We start from the raw sequence: 20234 nt of genomic DNA, 5'->3' as shown, positions 1-20234 counted from the left end.
TATATAAGTTCGAAATTTAACCCAGTGAAAAGATGGATTGTCATGACAGACTCACGTGTTGATACGTTTTTACCGACGTATATATATACGTTTATATATACGTTTTTTTTTAACGAGTGCCCAAACAGGGAATGTAGTGCCTGAACAGTTTTTGATGTATCTGGTATCGTTGGAATCATCATCCCGAACGACGCAGGCCTTTTTTTACATTTTAGTTCGTTTTTTGACAGGGCACTATATATTAAATTGTTTGTCATCGTCATAATTATTTATTTGTTGTTTTCGTTAATTTAATGTTAGTCTTATGTTTAGTTCGGAAAACTAATGGTATACTAGTCTGTTATTACTATATTATGTTAATTATTATTGTCATATAAAATTATTGACCGATTTCGCCCACGTCGGTCAATATTGGGAAAGATTAGCCAACTGCGGAATAATAATATACATTTTAAAATGTACAAGTGCGAACTTAGTCTCATAATCCAATGGGACGGCAATCCAACCAGACCGGAAAGAGTTCTGGTGCAGGACCATCGACCTGTACGTATTTTTCGAGACACGGGAGTGTACTCACTTCCAACTTCCAGACTCCAGGCTGCTAGTTAGAATCTTCGACAGAAAAACCCAATAACTTTTTATTGACCCAACTTTTGAAGCTTTTGAAGAACAGTAACCACTGAGTACCTTGCCGGTTCTTCTCACTAGAATCTACATTTCGAAGCCTCATATTTAATATAATTTTCTATATTACAATTCAAAAATGCTTGTCAGAACATGCTTGAATAAAGAACATTTTGGTTTTGATTTATGAAATTCTTGTAAAATGCGCTTGTACTGGTCGTAATAGAAATACTTCAACGGTAGGGGCATGCGTTGTTATGTTCACAATTAAATTTCTATTTGTTACACGTTATTCTCGAATACTCTCAGTACCCTCCTATATCTCTATAAGCAATCGGCATGCCGCGTTTAATTAAAATCCATTCGATTGTTTCGGTGTTATGCATTTTTTTATTATTTGGAAATGTCTGTATTGATAACTATCCAGCGGATGGAATTGGGTTTTATGAAGATTTTTTACAGTGACAAATAATGTATACTGATCTTTATCAAACTACAGTGCAAGTCGAAGTGATCTGCAAAATCTGAAGAAGCAAGCAACATCTACTATTTATACATAGAACTCGGTAATGTAGGACGTGGATCATCAACATTCATCTCACTAGTTCCGAACTGTTTCAGGCTTTGAAGCTAAGTCGCTACACGATCGAAACAAACTTTCCTTCGAACCTCAAACTCGAAAGTAAAAAAAATTCAAGTTAAATCGAAATATTCCGAATTCTGCAAGAATAAAAAAAAGGATAAAAATTGTTAATGTGCACCAACAACAATCAAAACTTTATTAATTTAATACACGCTTGATTTTATCTGTTTAGGATTTGATGCTATACCTTTTCTTAATAAATCAACTTTACAAAGCATAAGGCAAATGTGCCTATAAGTTCCCAAGATTAGCGCATCCAACCATACAAAGTTAATAATATAAAAAAATCAGCCACCACAAGACTTCCAGCAGATGTCATAAATCTTATCAATAATCATCATTATTGAGCATTTCAGTGAAATTAGACACATGCAGGTTTCCTCACGACGTTTTTCCTTCACCGTAAAGCAGAATTATAATCACAAATTAAGCACATGAATATTCCGTGGTGCATGACCGGGTTTGAACCCACGATCATCGGTTAAGATTCACGTGTTCTTACCACTGGGCCATCTCGGCTTATTACATTAATATATATATAATGTTGTATATATTCATACATATATCGAACTACATTGAGACAAACAAGACGAACTACATTGAGAACAAAATATTGAGGTCAAAACGTTTCGTTTGCATAAAGGATTGACCCGTAAGTAGATTTGTAAATGTAAACCAATTCCTTGAGACCGAAACTTAATTACGGCTAAATGGATTTACCCATATAAATTATGCCCAGCAGATAAACGAATTTTGTCGGTGGCTTTGTTAGCATTTTGTCGAATCGAACGATCTTTTGATAAAACTTAAGCAGATATTTACTATACTTGGTAGTAGAGCTTTGAGCGAGTTCGTCTGGGCAGTTACCACCAACTCATCATGCATTCTACCACAGCAACATTTAGTATTGTTATGTTTCGGTTTGAACGGTGATTGAGCCAGTGTAACTGTTATAGCAGGCACAAAGACCGTAACATCTTCAATTCCCAAGATAGGTGGCGCATTGGCGATGTGAGAGATGGTTAATATTTCATACAATGCTAAAGTCCAGGCAGTAAAGACCATTTACTAACAGCTGGCCCACTGGTTAGTCTGCCTAATATAATAAAAAAGATATACTTATACAAACTATGTATGAATTTTGTAACTCAAAAAATTAAGAATGTTATCAATATTACCAGTCTTAATTAAAACCATCGATTAGTGGGTGATACTTTAAACAATGCTGTGTGTTTCTCTCGAACGTAAAATCAATATTAACAGAAACGGAGAAATCAGTGTTTAACTAAACAATCGACATGCGACGTTTATACAAGCAAGGAAGTATTGGTAATTTAGTAGCTCTTTGACTTTATTCCCGTCAAAATAAATGACAATAGTATGTAATAATTTGAGCCAATAAAGTTTGTCTATAATTGCCAATCGTTAATGCTCATACTTAGTTGAATTTTCTACTAGACAAAATTCAGAAGGTACCATTGGCTCACTACTTAAGGGTATGAAGACAACGACTGACAGCTTTAACAACGTGACAACAACTGTTTTAAAAATAAAAATAAATATCTACGGACATGTTAGAATCATAAATGTCATCCAAACATTGTAAAAGATGCAAAAAACGTGGCGAGATCAAAAGACGTGATCGTGATATTTAAAGCCGAAATTTCACCACGCGAATAATCCGGCTAAGCATAACGGATAGTATGGTAAATGCATGAACATAAACGGTTAACTTTATCTAATTGATTAGAGAATTCAACTATCCGTTAGCAAAACTTTGAAACGAGGCTTTGAAAATAAAAGTAAAAACTCTGAGAGCAATAAATTTTTATTTATTGTGTATGATACACATTAATAAACAAATAATCATTGGATAAATAGCAGCGGCTACGATACGTTTCCGATTCTATTCCGATCCAACTTACGACCGAACCACAACTGGATTGTTGTGTTAGTAGGAATACGGTCAAAGGGCAGCGATTACGTTTCGATTCGATAACGATAAAGTGACAATTTGCTAGCATAGTTGAATGTTTATGAAAATACTGGTTGTTACCCGCCCGCTTAAATTTGAGCAATGATTTTTTTATGAAAAGGTACTTAATTTTAAATAAAGTACATAAGTCCTTACTAATAATTTTAAAATATTATAAATAATTCTTTTCAGTGAAATCAAATTTAATTTACACATATTAATTTACTGTTATGAAATAAAAATAACATTAAAATCTAAACTGCTAAATATATTCGAATCGAAGTCAAATTATCCGCGCATTCAATTGAAATTAATCTCTGAAATAAATCTAAAAAAGAATAGAGCGTCTAACAAAGAATAATATAATAGAAATTAACTTCAGTAGAGTTACCAAGCGACATTATAGAAATTAGAGGCCTCACTAATTAACTTTCAGTCCCCTTCCCTTTACATTTGAGAGAAAATGCCTCCTTTAATGAACAGTAAAAATTTCATCTTGTAGATGTTACTCGAGTTTTTTTTTCATCATGATAATTGAACGATGTTATATATGGGTTAAATTTTAGAACTATATTTTTAAAAATGTTACTCGCATTATATCACAATATTTAATATTATTTTTTAATTCTTTGAATTTATAAAATTACAAAATAACTGACTGATACACACACACACACACACACACACACCCACACACACACACACACACACACACACACACACACACACACACATACATAGCATTTCCTAAACCGGGGGTGGGTCTATAAGGATGAATTTTTACACAATAATACCTTATTAAGCAGTGAAAGTGGATTTTTCAAATAAAATTATGATCCTTTAAAACCATTACACTTATTTATTGACTGTTAAATTACATAAACCTTTTTTTAAATTACATTTATTATAATTACACATTATTTTTCTTTTCTTTTTCAAATGATTATTACTTGTATTATTATAATTATCTCACACAATTGTAAAATTAGAAAATACCAATGATGATGATTCGGAAACGAAATACCTGACCGGAACCGGCGAAAGAACCCTGTTTCTTTTATATCATGACTTCTAATTGTGTACAAATTTTCAGTGTAAAAGGAAAAAGTTAGAAGGTGATCGTTTCATTCGTAAGGTTTGTTATCATCCATAAACTCGTTAATTGTATTATATCCTTTTGCATACAAGCGTTACTTTACATTTTTTTTAATTTAGCAACAGAAGCAGTCATAGAGTGAAGCCGTCACGCCGTTAACCGTCACGAGGGTAAAACCGTTGCGCTATAAAAGAGTTACTGACTCTATGCTGACAAGAAACAGGAGAAATTTATTTTTGTTAGTTCGGTACTAACGTGTATCAGATTTATCTTATCTTACGTGTATCAGATTTTCTCACAAAATCATTGATATTTTTCCTTACATACTAGATTTCCGTATTTCCGTAGATCCTAGATTATATTGCGCAAATAGCCCTCTTCTGCAGTATGAATATCGTATTAATAGCGGCAGCAATACCCTAAAGTATAATGCCATAAGACTTTATACTGTAAAAATAACTAAAATATACAAGGAACTCTCCTTACCAACCAACGTACCAACATCGATAAGTCTTATTTATTATTTTTTAACCGCAAAAGCCGCTTAGTCTATTCGCCAATCTGTTCATATTTTCACATCACATTTTCATTTAGAAAAGTAGTTAAATAGGGGATGATTGTATGAAAATTTGTCTTTTCTAATGTTAAACATATAAACTATTATAACAAAATAAACAATACAACAATTTACAGTCAAACACAAACTCACAGAAATTCGAAATCTTTGTCACCATATTTTTTTTATTAATGAACCCAAAAATTTTCAGAAGAATTAAATTTAATGATCCATTTGAATTATTTTACTAAGATCTTACCCAAAATGAAATATATGTAATTTAAGGACATACGCAAATTATTACAACAATTAATATGTAGATGGCGTTAGTTGTACTTTAAATCGCGCTAACGTTTGGTGCAAACTTATTTATACATATTGTCTGAAATTTTGTCTATGATGAGTCAATAAGAGTATCCGATATCGAAAGTGCAATAAATACAGACAAACATAATTTTTGTTCGTCTAGTACTGAATAGTACAAAGACGTATGTATAAAAAAATGATTCGTATAATTAATTAAACGTAGGTATAAGATATATCCAGGTTTTAAGCTACATTTACATAGTTACAGCAATTTGTATAAGTTTGAATGAAAACTATTAAAATTACGTAAATCACATTTCATTTGCCATATAATTAAAAAATAGCAATACTTGATATTGTTGTGTTCCGGTTTGAAGGGTGAGTGAGCCAGTGTAATTACAGGCACAAGGGACATAAAATCTTAGTTCCCAAGGTTGGTGGCGCATTGGATATGTAAGCGATGGTTGACATTTCTTACAATGCCAATGTCTAAGAGCGTTGGTGACCACTTACCATCAGGTGGCCCATATGCTCGTCCGCCTTCCTATTCTATAAAAAAAAAAAAAAAAAATTAACTAAATATTTAGGCCGCAAATAGTTAGATGTAAGCTTTCTTATGGTTAAGCTTTTTGGTAATTTTTTGTGGCAATTACCGTGACAGAGATAAAATGAGGGTAATACGCCTGTACTTCCTTATCCTTATTAACGTTATCGAGAAATTTTATTACTTAGGGAAATTAGCTGGGTTTTTTAAAGAATGTTTCCGATGGAATATCACAATGAGTACACGGGTAGTATAAATAAAATATTTAATCTCTTTCTCGACCATCTAAAGCAATTGTCTTGGTTGTCTATGAGTAGTTAAGAGTATGAGGCGTGGCAAGGAGGGCTGGTTTCAATCTTTATGTTAACGAGCTTATTCATGCACTCAGGAACAGTGTGTTGTATGTTATAACTAAGTCAAAAAAAATGCAAATGGCCTCATTTATCCGTGCAGTGACGGAGAAAGAATACATTTCACTGCCCCTCTCTTTCCCATGGGTGTCGTAAGAGGCGACTAAGGGATATCTGAGCGACCATCTGCTCATCTGGTGGTAGGATGCTAACATCCGCCTGGCTTGTTACCACCGTACGCATGGTGAAAACTCTTGAAGTGGCTTGCAGCCGCGTTTCGAGGTCAGCCAGCGTACAGCCAGTGCCCGAGCGAGTATTGCCGCGATGGGTGTTGGTCCAATGGAGACGGCTGTTGAACCAATGCTGGAGGAAACTGTATTGACCTGCCGGACAGGGAGACCTGAAGAAACGGCTGTTCCGCTGGCCACCCGTGGCATAGTACAGGGGCCCGAGCGTGCCTAACCAGCTCGCGAGGCTGCCCCACTAGGCCACGCATAATCTCGGGGTGGACCGTCGTGCCGGTTGGTGACCGGAAGGTGGGGTCCCGGCGGCCACTTTCGGGGGCCCTTCCGTCCGGCGGATCAGTATATTTTCCCTTTTGGCAACCATTTGGGAAAACACGCCTCCATACTTTGCTCATCCCTATCCACGCGAGCTGGTTCTCGATGTCACCGCCTAACTGTGACATCAATTCCATCGCGCACAAAGAAATTTGGCAACTCCTTTCTTTGTCGCACTACCAAAAAATGGAATTCCTTACCAGCTCATATGTTCCCCTCCTCTTACAACCCGGGTTCCTTCAAACGAGGCGTGAAGAGGCATCTTGCGGGCCGGCAAGGCGGGGACGGCTAGTACAGAACATTCTTCCCGACTGTACTGGCCGTTGTCACGTTTGGACTCTACTACCACTTACCATCAGGTGGAGTAGAGTCATTCGCCATCCCGGGGCATATAAAAAAATGGTCTTTGAGGCTGGTGGCAAATACCCAGAGACAATACGTGCGGTAAAAGTTAATAACTTATGATTGACTTCAGTATATCTATTTAAATACATTCAACACATACTAACCACCAGCCTCAATAATGACGATGTTAAAAAATACAGGGAAATGTTATCGATAAAAGCTGATATTTACCCTAGATTAACATGCATCGACTGAGAATAAAGCATTACTCCGCGCTTTATTTCTTCTAACACATATAGTTTGTTGGTTAACATTATGTAGATTATATAGGTTTTTATTAAAGTGCCAGTAACCATGGGCCTCGCCCAATTCATCACTCGCACTTCATCATCACAACATCTAGTGACCCATTTGCTTTTCGATGATTGTTCGCGTTCCTTAAAGTAAACTAGTATTGAATCGGTTTGTATGATTAGTTCAATTTAAATTTACAGTAAATAAAAGTTAATCGAACAAAATGTTGATAACTTTTAATTATATTTTTAAAATTTTTAAACTTAAAGACAATAAAGCAGTACAGAAAATTTTTCTTTAAGCTTGATTTACGTTTACATATACATCATTAAAATATTTAGAAGAAGAAGCTTTTGCTTTTTACAAATTGAGATTGAAATCTACGCAGAGGGCAAATCGGCATAGCAAAAATCGGCAATCAGAGGTCCATGTTTTTTGTGTTTTTGATAAAAATATTAAAACAAACGGAAAAAATGCCATTTGAGCAACAATACAAAAAGCTTGAGAACATCGGTTTCACATAACTATCTCTTCATACAACACCTATTTGAAATAATGTTTTTTCACCGTAAAGTAAAGGAAAAGCACCTGGCCTCAGACACTCTTAGTTCGGAACTTTCAGGGCTACAAACTTTGATGCTCATCATTAGGTGTGTGGCTGAATATACTATGAGTTCCATAATAGTTTAATATCTCTCAACTCTCAAGTATTTCACGTCCTTTATACATTACGAAAGTCGTATCTCTTGAAAATATGTTCGTACCAAATCTAAACAAGATTAAAATCATTAGACATCGAAGTGTTATGGTAGTGCGGTTGTGGCCTGTTGTCAACAATCAATCTCGTCTCCATTTCCATCATCACTACATAATAGCTATGCTTTCTTATCTTTAATTTATTTTATAATTTTCAAAACTTATAGTCCAAAGCCGTTTTATAAATTAGTATGATTGATTTTTCATGCCACAAGAACTGTGCCTGTTATACAAAACACAGGTACGGTTTTGCGTTGAATATTGCTCGCACCTTTGGGATGGCTCCGCTAAGTACCTACTGGAGACCTTGGACCGGTTGCAGCGACGTGCAGAACGCATTATTGGCGACGTAAAGGTCACAAACACCCTTGAACCTTTACAATTGCGTCGCGAGATAGCAGCACTGAACGCTTTCTATCGACTGTATCACGGCGAGTGCTCTGAGGAATTATTCTCTCTAATTCCTGCTTCCCCCTTCCTTCTTAAGTCCACGCGAGCTGGTTCTCGATGTCACCGCCTATCTGTGACATCAATTCCATCGCGCACAAAGAAATTTGGTAACTCTCTTTCTCTCTCTTTGTCGCACTACCAAAAAATGGAATTCCTTACCAGCTCACGTGTTCCCCTCCTCTTACAACCCGGGTTCCTTCAAACGAGGCGTAAAGAGGCATCTTGCGGGCCGGCAAGGCGGGGACGGCTAGTACAGAACATTCTTCCCGACTGTACTGGCCGTCGTCGCGTTTGGACTCTACTACCACTTACCATCAGGTGGAGTAGAGTCATTTGTCATCCCGGCGCATAAAAAAACAAAATGATCACTTAAATATTCTTAACAATCTATACAAGGTCACAAAACAAAAATAGGAGGGAGGAAATTCATATAAACTACTAGAGAACAACTCTCATTAGGTAAGTTGCCTGAAAGTTTCAAACTATGGATGTGTGGTTAAGTTTATAGAAATAACAACCACATATTTTATGTAGTATAACTTGAAGTGCTAGTATATAAAAAACTTAGATATGTGTCCAACGATTATAACTATTCATATTAGTCTTATATATTTCTGTCTGATTGGTCACAACGGTTAATTTTAAATTAGAATATAGTAAAGCAAGTATACAGGAGCTACAGATATAGATAATGAACAATTAGTACTTGTGCAAATACAAGTACTCTCCGCATAATCCGACAGACAACGGGCAACTATCCGACAAGAGCGGAAAAAGTTTAGGCGTAAGATAAACATCTTTACGTGCTATACAAAAGTCGAGAGTGTAACTTTTTTATTGCCCAAGCCCGGAATTCGACCCCAAGAATTGGGAATCTACATCTTTATAGCTAGCCACTACTAGATTTAGCCAAATAGGTAATTTTGAATCGTCAATCGTTTCCGGATTAGAATAACAGGCGAAAAACTGACAAATAATAAAAATAACTGAACGATGAACGCGGGACCAAGAAAACATGATAATGGAGCATGGTTTTGAATGCCTAACATCCTTAAGCTTCTTCAGAAATCTGATGGAATGTAACGCATTTGCCTAATAGTTATATATACTAGTAGAAAAATTTACAAGTATCACTTGTTATTTCGTAGGCAACTTCCTTAAATATTTTTGAACTAAAACTTGAATATAGTGTGGTCCTTTATTCGACTACATGCAACACTCGATTAAATAATGAGCAATTTCCGTCATGGCACCGATATTTAATGAGTTCATGAGCAAATCCTTACGTGAAGGTTCAAATTAAAATTAATTATCGAAATACCCCATTTTAACATTTGATAATTTCTTATTAATTTGTGAAAATTACTTACTAAAGCCTTAAAATTCAGGCTCCTATTGTCTAACTGGCATCCTGTAGTGCCCCCATTTACTTTTCCAATGCTACCAATAAATTGAATACTAGACTTATATTTTCTGAGTATTTCGTGAACTCCTTTAGGCACATCGCCGAAAACGTGGAATGTACAATTTATACAAAAGCTGACAGAGCGTTTTGGTTATTTTGAAGTAATAAATTATATTACAAATATTTGAATAGCGTCGAACAAAAATAGTTAATTCAAAATCTCCAAAACGAAAACTATCACATTATTTTCAAACTAACATACTGAAATGTACACGGACATTCACAAAGAAGAAATCTCGTCATCAATGATTTTGGTATCATTTTTGGTAGACTATAGGTTAGTCTAATCAAGTAGAAATTTACCCCACATTCATCTATATATTTCGAACTGTGGCAACATTCCTGGTACAATGTTGATATATTTCAGGTAGAAAATATCTCCATTTTGTCAGGTTTCATTTTATACCAGATTATGGTATCAAGACCTTAACTCAAAAGAAGCTAGACACGATTATCATTTTAAAATGCAATAAATTATAATCATAATTCGATAAGCAATGGTATTTTCAGCCCGGTCAGGTTAAAGATTTTTTCTAAGAAAGAATTAAAAAATGTGGGTACCAACGTAGCCAATGTAAGAAAAACACAAAGAGTACAGTGTGCAGTTTAATGAATATCCTTTAGCAAAAATTGGTAAATTCATTCTAAAATAAATGCGTTCAAATATTTTTAAAATTAAAATAGAATAGTTGACATTTAGTCCGCCAAATCTAGTTCACGGTATTCTTGGATGTTAGGAATGATTAATTATTAATATAGTTTTGGATCACTGGCGAAATTACTTCTGTAACAAGGAAATCTTGACATAATTAATAAAAGTGCATTCACAAAATACGAGGCTCTTATGTGAATCATATAATATTTTTGGATATCGTTTCAAAATATTTTCTACAAAAAGTTACCTTATTAATATATAATTTAAAAATTATTTACAATTAAAAATGAAATTAAACTCAAATTCATAACAAATATCATTTCAATATTTTAAATAATTAGTTTTTATTTTATTTCACGGTATTATGTATTTAAAAATATCTGTAACATAATGTTTCAGAGATCTTTCACAAAGATTCTGTCTGACTGCGACCACAAACTTTACTGTGAAGATGACGAGATTAGTAACGAAGATAGAAACGCAAATGTATTGAAAATTTGGATTAAAAGTGGGCTTTTATATAGATATAGTGGTCTATATTTATATACAACTTTTCGCGATTCAATGGAGAAATACTGCTGGTATTCTTGCGACCATTCAGATTTTAATTTTATATACTTTTTAGGTTTGTAATATTCTTATTGTTAAACTCAACGCTAGGATCAACGCGTATATAATTTAGAATAACCTAATATTTATTTAAGTTGATTATAAATTTTGTTTCAATGTTATTTAATTTCGTGATATTATTTTTTTTACAACTACCAACTTAGACTTTGGTATAAATAGCGATGTATTTCAATGAACGATTATAATTATTGTTGAACTTGAGCAGGGTGGTTACTCTGCCTGTTTAAATAAATATTGTTATAACCACCCAACACTTCTTTCGCTATCCTGGCCCACCTTTTGTTTCATCTCAGAAGTGGGATCGGCCTAAAATATGTCGGGACCGTACATAGATGGTCTTGGAAACCACAAAAGGAACAGAGATCCGTCTATATCATCATCTGAAGAAGAAGAAGAAGAAAATGATTTTTTTTTAACTCCTTCAAAATCTGTCGACGTAGTACCAGCCAAAAGAAGACTCGTGGCTCCAGCGGATGCAGAAGTGATTCCTAAACTTCGTCCCGATGAAAAAACGAGTAACGTGTCCGGATGGTTGCACAAAATATACAAAACGCTGCTACACATATCGTCGAACGGGGCACGAGGCGAGGAATTGTAAGGCGACAACGCGCTGCGACTACTGTCATCGCTTGGGGTACAGCATCGCGACGTGCTGGTTTTCTTCAAGTGGTTCAAGCCAGGACACAAAAAAGGTCAGCAACGTTTTACATATTACCTACGATATTTTATCTGACTTATATGAGAAAATTGCTTATGTGAAAGGTCACGGGTTAATCGCATATAAAGATACAGGTAGCAAATTAAATTTGCTTACCCTCGCAATAACAAAAAAATTATAATTACAACTTCAACCATCTAATGTAGTAATAAGAGGCTTTGGGGGTAGTCAATTACATTCTTCAGGTAAATGTGAGATAGAAATAAATATTGACAATATTGTACTGAATGGACAAGTTGAGATAGCAGACTATTATCTACCCGATATAGATTTAATAATAGGCCATACATTGATTAATCAAAATCATGTTAATTTAGTGACCACCGCCGCATCTGTGTCATTTTACCCGACAAATAAATTAAACATTGACGTTATAGGTATTAATTTAGATTCAAATGACTTTATAAATAGTTTTCCTGTACTCTTAACTGAAAATATTAATATTAAAAAATGTAATTATGCCTTCGTGTCCGTTAGGGTTATTGATTATTTATACACGGAGAACAAATCGTATTTAATACACGGGGTCTTTTACGAGTTAGGAGCTACATCTTATTACATACCAGAATGTATAATTAATTGTAAAGATAGTTTTATAAAAGTAATTAATGTAGGAGATGATGAAATTTCTTGGCAAAAAGATAGATTGGTGGCTAGAGCAGAAATATTTAATGAGTACAATTCTGATAGCAATATATTAATGATAGAATCACAAATAAAAAATAATAATATAATTCGATTAACAGATATTGATGTAGGTGAACTTAGCGATAAAAAAGTGACAGCTTATTAAATTTATTAAACCAATATAGTAGTTTATTTGCTAAAAATACAAAAGAGTTAGGATGTACAAATTTAATTGAGATGAATATACATACCACTGACAATCGACCCGTATGTTTTAAACCTTATCGTCTTTCATATAAAGACCGTGAAATTGTTAATGGCAAAGTTCAAGATTTAATAGATGCCGGTATTGTACGAGAGTCTACTTCCGATTATGCGAGTCCAGTAGTATTAGTTAAAAAGAAAGGAGGTGATTATCGCCTCTGTGTCGATTATCGTGCACTAAATGCTCTTACTATAAAGGATCGTTTTCCGTTACCTCATATAGAGGAACAGGTGACTCGGTTAGGCGGTAAAGTTTATTTTACGGCATTAGATCTTTAACAATGGCTTTAAATCAGGTACCTATGGCCGCGGAATCAATTAAGAAAACCGCTTTTGTAACTCCTTCCGGGCAATATGAGTTTACAAAAATGCCATTTGGATTAGCTATTGCTCCAGCCGTTTTCTCGCGCCTAATTAAAATGGCTCTTGGCAATATTAATAAGGATATTGCTCTATATTTGGATGACGTAATGATACCGTCGGTTACAGTAGAAGCAGGCATTTTACTTTTAAAAAAAATATTACGAGCACTCGAAAAAGCAAATTTGAAATTAAACCTTAAAAAATGTAGCTTTCTCAAACAAAGTACGAATTATTTAGGCCACGAGATAACAGCCGGAATTATACAACCAGGAAAAAAAATAGATTGTGTAGCTCGATATCACCGTCCACGTAATGTACATGAAATACGGCAGTTCATAGGCCTTACTTCATATTTTAGAAAATTTATACGCGGATTCGCTGAAATAGCACAGCCTTTAACGAAATTAACTAAAAAGGGTATTGCATGGGAATGGGGCCAAAGTCAGGAAAATGCTTTCAATTTATTAAAACAAAGACTAGTTGAGAAGCCCGTTCTGGCCATTTATGATAGAAATGCAAAAACAAAGCTTCATACTGATGCTAGTAGGGTTGGTTTGGGGGGAATACTAATGCAGTACCAAAAACACTGCACTCTGAAGCCTATTGCGTACTATAGTAGAGTAACTAGTAAGGAAGAGCAAATTTGTCATAGCTATGAACTGGAAACCCTGGCTGTGGTAGAATCTCTTAAACGATTTCGTATATATCTCACGCGGATTCCGGTAAAAGTAGTGACTGATTGCGCAGCCTTACGTACTACGCTTGTAAAAAAGGATCTGGTGCCCCGAATAGCACGATGGTGGCTTACTATACAAGATTTTGATTTACAAATAGAGTATAGGCCCGGTGATAGGATGCGACACGTTGACGCATTAAGCAGCAATCCGGTAGAAAATTTAGTTCTTATAACTGAAGAATCTGATTGGTTATTAACATTACAAATGCAAGATGAAAATTTACAAAATATATTAAAACATCTTCGCGAAGATACTACAAATAACGATATAACCTCTAATTACATAATTAAAGACGGACTTCTCTATAGAAAAGCTTTAGTAGACGATAGATTTGTTATCCCAAAATTAGCCAAATATGGCTTGTTACGAAAATATCACGACCAAATCGGTCACCCGGGATTTGATAGATGCGAGCAGGCTTTAAAGGCTCAATTTTGGTTCCCAAAAATGACTCGGTTCATTCGAAAATACATTAATTCATGTTTAGAATGCGCCTATAAAAAAGGAAATTATGGTTGCAAGGAGGGTGTACTATATCCTATTAATAAAGAACCTATTCCAATGCACACGCTTCGTGTTGATCATTTAGGCCCATTTGTTAAAACACGAAACGGAAATACGTTTGTTTTCGTGGTTATCGATGCTTTTACAAAATTCGTTTTTGCAAAGCCAGCCAAAAATTGCAGTTCTGTCGAAACAATAAAACTTTTAAAAGATATAATTAACCAAATTGGTAACCCCGCTAGAGTTATTTCTGATAGAGGCAAAGCTTTTACCAGCAGGTATTTTAAACAGTATTCTGAGGAGGCTCAGTTTAAACATATCCTCAATGCTATAGCTAGCCCAAGGTCTAATGGCCAATTGGGGAATTAATAACACTCGTAATAATACAACAGGATATTCTCCTTTTCAATTAATGTTCGAACATAATAATACCCGTTTCCCAGCTTATCCTACATCAAGGCCTGATAACCATGCCTCTCAACAACAGCACTTACAGACACGTAGGGAGAAAGCAAAGTTTCGTATCGATAGGAACATGACACTTATGCAGAAGAGATTCAATAAGAATCGTAAAATATGCATGAAGTATGTGGTAGGGCAACAAGGAAGGGGGGTTCTGCTAGGGATACAGGAGCAAAACTTACAAAAAAACTTGATGGATCTTATACTGGTCATTATAAAATTATTAAAGCTGAGCAATCCTTAGATCGTTATGTAATATGTAGCATAAAGGGGATGAAAGGTTATAAAAGATTTGACGCGGTTGTTAGAGGGGAACAACTTCGTCCATATGTTTCTTCTATGTCTGTAGATGATAGTTCTGAAAGTGATAATGAAATGGATAGGGTTGATTTAATTGATCTACTGAAAGTTGAATAATAATAATAATAATAATGTAGAATTCGTTTATTAAGTATAATATACCTGCTTATAAAAGAAAGAAAAGGTTGGCTGAAGTAATTAATTAGCTTATATATAATGATTGATATATTATATAATAAGTGTATTTTTTAAGAAGCTTATTAAAATTAGTTGTAATAAATGTGTGTTTGAACTACTTCAAATTCATACCTAAATAATTAATGGCTAATAACATATTCTAGAAGCGCATAGTCTGGAGAATCATATAATAATATAAAATATTATAGTATTGTTATTTGTTACTAGTTGACTAATTACACTTTCTGGAAGAATAGTTTAGTCATTGTATATCAAAAAAAATCATATTTATATGTAAAAAAAAGCGCCTGTGTGACAAAAAGCGTCTGTGTGACAAAAAGCGTCTGTGTGACAAAAGCGTCTGTGTGACAAAAAGCGTCTGTGTGACAAAAAGCGTCTGTGTGACAAAAAGCGTCTGTGTGACAAAAAGCGTCTGTGTGACAAAAAGCGTCTGTGTGACAAAAAACGTCTGTGTGACAAAAAGCGTCTGTGTGACAAAAAGCGTCTGTGTGACAAAAAGCGTCTGTGTGACTAAAAGCGTCTGTGTGACTAACAGTGATACATATTGTTATATGTATCACTGGTAAAGGCTTCAAATAAAAGTAACAGAAGAAAATATTACGAATTAGTAACAATACATAAAATTTTGTCTCATATTGAAAACGATATACTTTTTGGCCCGCATCTTTTTTTCAGATATCTGATGTCGGTGAAAACTCTACCAGCCGTGGGGCACGGCAGTTTCAGAATGGCCGAGTGTTAAACTCAACGCTAAGATCAACGCGTATATAATTTAGAATAACCTAATATTTATTTAAGTTGATTATAAATTTTGTTTCAATGTTATTTAATTTCGTGATATTATTTTTTTTACAACTACAAACATTAAAAATGATTAGACTTTGGTATAAATAGCGATATATTTCAATGAACGATTATAATTGTTGTTGAACTTGAGCAGGGTGGTTACTCTGCCTGTTTAAATAAATATTGTTATAACCACCCAACACTTCTTTCGCTATCCTGGCCCACCTTCTGTTTCATTATACATATAAGACGGTTATAATATACGGTTATGAAATATTTAGTAGTTAAACTTTTCTACCATTCTATATTTGGCTGCTATCTCAAATACGACCACTGATTACCGAGATTTACCTTCTTTAATAACATCCTTGATTTCAGCGTTTCTTATTCAAAGAATCCTAAAGTGACAACCTATATATATGGCGGTGCTGGGCTAAGTAACCCTTATTCATTCGGTCATTTATTCATTTTCTAACCATGCTTGCCTACTGCGCTGAGGTTTAGATGATTTACACAAATAAATTAAGCACATGAAAGATCGCTACATTACGATTGCTATATAATAATTTAAGTATATTATATGTATAATTCGAACAGGCTATGTATGTTAAAATGGCAAATTTTGAAGGACTTTCAAAATAACCCGACAAAGCTGCAGATTTTTCTAGTCCTTCAAAATAAACGTTTTACGAAGTCGATTATTCAACCCGTGCGAAGCCGGAACCGTACTGTAATAAAATAACAGATATCAGTAAAACTGTAATGAATATATTCTCCTAACACTTAGTAACGTTAACACTATGATACCCGATGCCACGGATCGTTAAACTACCCTCCTAGGAATTGGAAAGTTAACTGCTGCCAAGTTGACGTTGATTGGGAAACTTGGTCGTACAGAGGATATTATTAAATGATGTAGACTTATACAAAATTCCACAATGGCAACAATAACATTATCCTAATCCTAAATAAAATTATAAATGTGAAAGTGACTTTATTTATTTGGTTATTTGTTAAAATTTCACATCTTAATTAGTCAAAAAAACCGTAATAAACTTTTACATACACATTCGTAGCGGTACAACAAGTACATAGGGTACCTAACACCTTTTTTCCCTTTCCTACACAAAAATGCTGTCGAAGCCGATGCTTAACATCAGGCAAGTAACGGTCAAATGCTGGCCCAGTATTAGTAAAAAAAAAAACAGTTATTATCTAAAAATAACATGAAATTAATAAAAACACATGACACTGACTTAGAATAAAAAACATGATTCTAACCGGTAAGTTTAAGCAGACGTGTTTTTTTTACACTTAATAGGCAAGCGTTTGACGGTTTTCTTGCCTGATCTTAAGCATCGACACGGTCTAGGGTGTAGCATGCTTGCCTAAAAGAAACCTGTTCACTATGGATGTAAGAAATATAAACCATTCCTTACATCGCCAATGCGCTACCAATCTTGAGAAGTAATTGATGCACGCCTTAACTGCTTGATAATAAATTCAATTTAATTTTGTCAGGTAAATGTCACATTCAAATAAAAAATATTTAGGTTAATACTGAAAATGCTATAAAAGATTATTCTAAAAAAGCAACTAATCAGACTTTAATATTCTTCGGATACAAAGTTTATAAAAAGGACGAAAACTCGAGGAAATTGAACAAACGAAACTTCCAAACAACATTTGCATTCCAGTAAAAATGTATAAATATTCGTTGATTAAGAAGACTTTAAACTTTTCACAGTTGCTTAAATAAATTAACAACGTACTTCAAAATAAATACTCAACTTAATAATATGGAAACCATTACATCTTAAATGGGGGACGTTAAAACTAGTTTTACTCATTTCATGCCTGTGGAAATAAAAATGGGAGAATATTTGGGACCATCCCAGAAGTTAAATCATGTAAAATGTACTTATTCATAAATTACGTCGATTTGATATATTTGCTAGAGAATTAATATAATATCATATTTAATATAGAATATAACAATAAATAATTCAATATAGTGTTAGTTTTGACTTGTGTATGACTAATGACAGTGACATAATACGCTTTGACAGTTACATGAGTTATCATCAATCAGTAGAGCGGGATTCAAAGTCAATGTGTGGAGAACACTCAACTGTGCCGCACGTGCACACTAACCATGTCGGACGAACAAATAATATTAAACATACAAAATCCATCGGCTTCTGCAACATATATGTATACACACTCTTATCCCGTGGTACCTTATTGGATTTACGTGTGTTTATTCAGAATGTATGAGAATCAATGATCAGTAACAACAATGTTTTTTTTAGTATTTTTAATCTTGAATATATAATTATATACCGTATCTCTAAATTATTTTTTAAATTAGTTTAAATTTGATAAATTGGCAAATTACCATATTTAATTAACACAGGTAAATATTATTAATAGCAATTATAATTCGACCCAGTCATAAAACTAAACAACTTTATCAGCTCCAACTGAGTTTGGTTTCACTCAATCAATTTTATATGTTATCATAAAATTCCATGTAAATCCTTCCATATCGTTCCAGGGGAATCTCTGTTCACCAAAGGCACATAAATGCCTAAATCAATTTAACGTTTTATGACTCCATTTTATACGTGCGCTCTTAAATGTCAACCTTTCCAAATTTATAGGAAATTTATTGCTAGACATATGGAATATTTTACACGTAAATCTGTTTCAACTCCCATTATAATTAAAACAACCAGCGCTACGATTTGATGTACACGAAAACTCTATAAAGAATCAGTGTAAACTAGAATAAATAGTGAAAAAAAGCTAATTGTGAAATTTTTTTTTAGATTTTACAAGAATATAATTCAAATTATAAAGATACAATATAGATAATATAACTCTTAGGATTTTATAATAGTAGATTTTGCTGTTCTTGATAAATACCGAGAAATAAGCAAAATAGCTTTCACGTGCATAAAGATAATAAGACCGCGAAGAACTTTCATTTTCTCTTCGGTGAAAAAATAATAGAGGCTTAGTGTCGTGGTCCTACGGAGTGTATAAAATCAGGAATGACACTATCTCCCACTTACTTTTGTTATACTAAAGTGTGAAGAATTTTGAGTCCTGAAATTTTTTTACATAACTTGACAATCACTACAAAATTTTATTTAATATTTATAAATACTGGAAAAAAGGAAACAAATTAGTAAACTTGGACTCCCTACCTATCATTTGTGTTGTTAGGTTACTTAGATTTAAGAGACGTAACCCTTGCTCGTTGATCGGCTTAAAGGTCTTATAGAGACCTTCTTGACCCAAAGATCTTTGTAGCCTTAAGAACCTCATAGTCTGTAATAATAAATATTTATTATTTTTAAAAGAATACTATTAATCGCGTCGCACTATTTTCAAGTCCAAAATTATTACAATTTTATTTAAATTATAATATTTTGATCATTTTTCTGTTTAATAGTTAAATATTATAATTAATTAAAAATAGTAAATATTTGCCGTGTTTTCAAATACATTACAGTAAATATTTAAAAGTCTCATCATTACACACTTCATGTAGGAATTGTTGTTTTTGGACAGCTTTTTTCAATCTTACATTGCTTCTGTTAATTCCTAAAGTTTTACGACATCAATGCGAATTTAATCAAAATCATGTTACAAAATATCGATCGTAATAAGTATCGTAACATAATAATGATTTCTGACATCAAAATAATTTATATTGCAGACTTCTCCTACTAATAATAGTTTTTCTTATATCATTGATTTCTTATAATTATTACACAAAATAGGTTACGTCCTTGCTGAATATTACAATAATCTAAAATAACCAATGCTTTTTAAAATAAGCAATTTGACAAGTCGCGATTCGAACATCTTAGTCACATAGCACAGCTTACGCCATTAGTGATTACATTATACCTTTATTTTATTAATTTACAAACGTAAGCGAGTTAGAACTAACACGCTTCATATATAAATAGATTCATTAAAAGATTAGTCTGTCCGTCGATCGAATATAGGACT

The sequence above is a fragment of the Nymphalis io genome, chromosome 10 (assembly GCF_905147045.1).
Source record: "Nymphalis io chromosome 10, ilAglIoxx1.1, whole genome shotgun sequence".
Taxonomy (NCBI): Eukaryota; Metazoa; Arthropoda; class Insecta; order Lepidoptera; family Nymphalidae; genus Nymphalis; species Nymphalis io.
Note: the sequence above shows the minus strand (reverse complement) of the source record.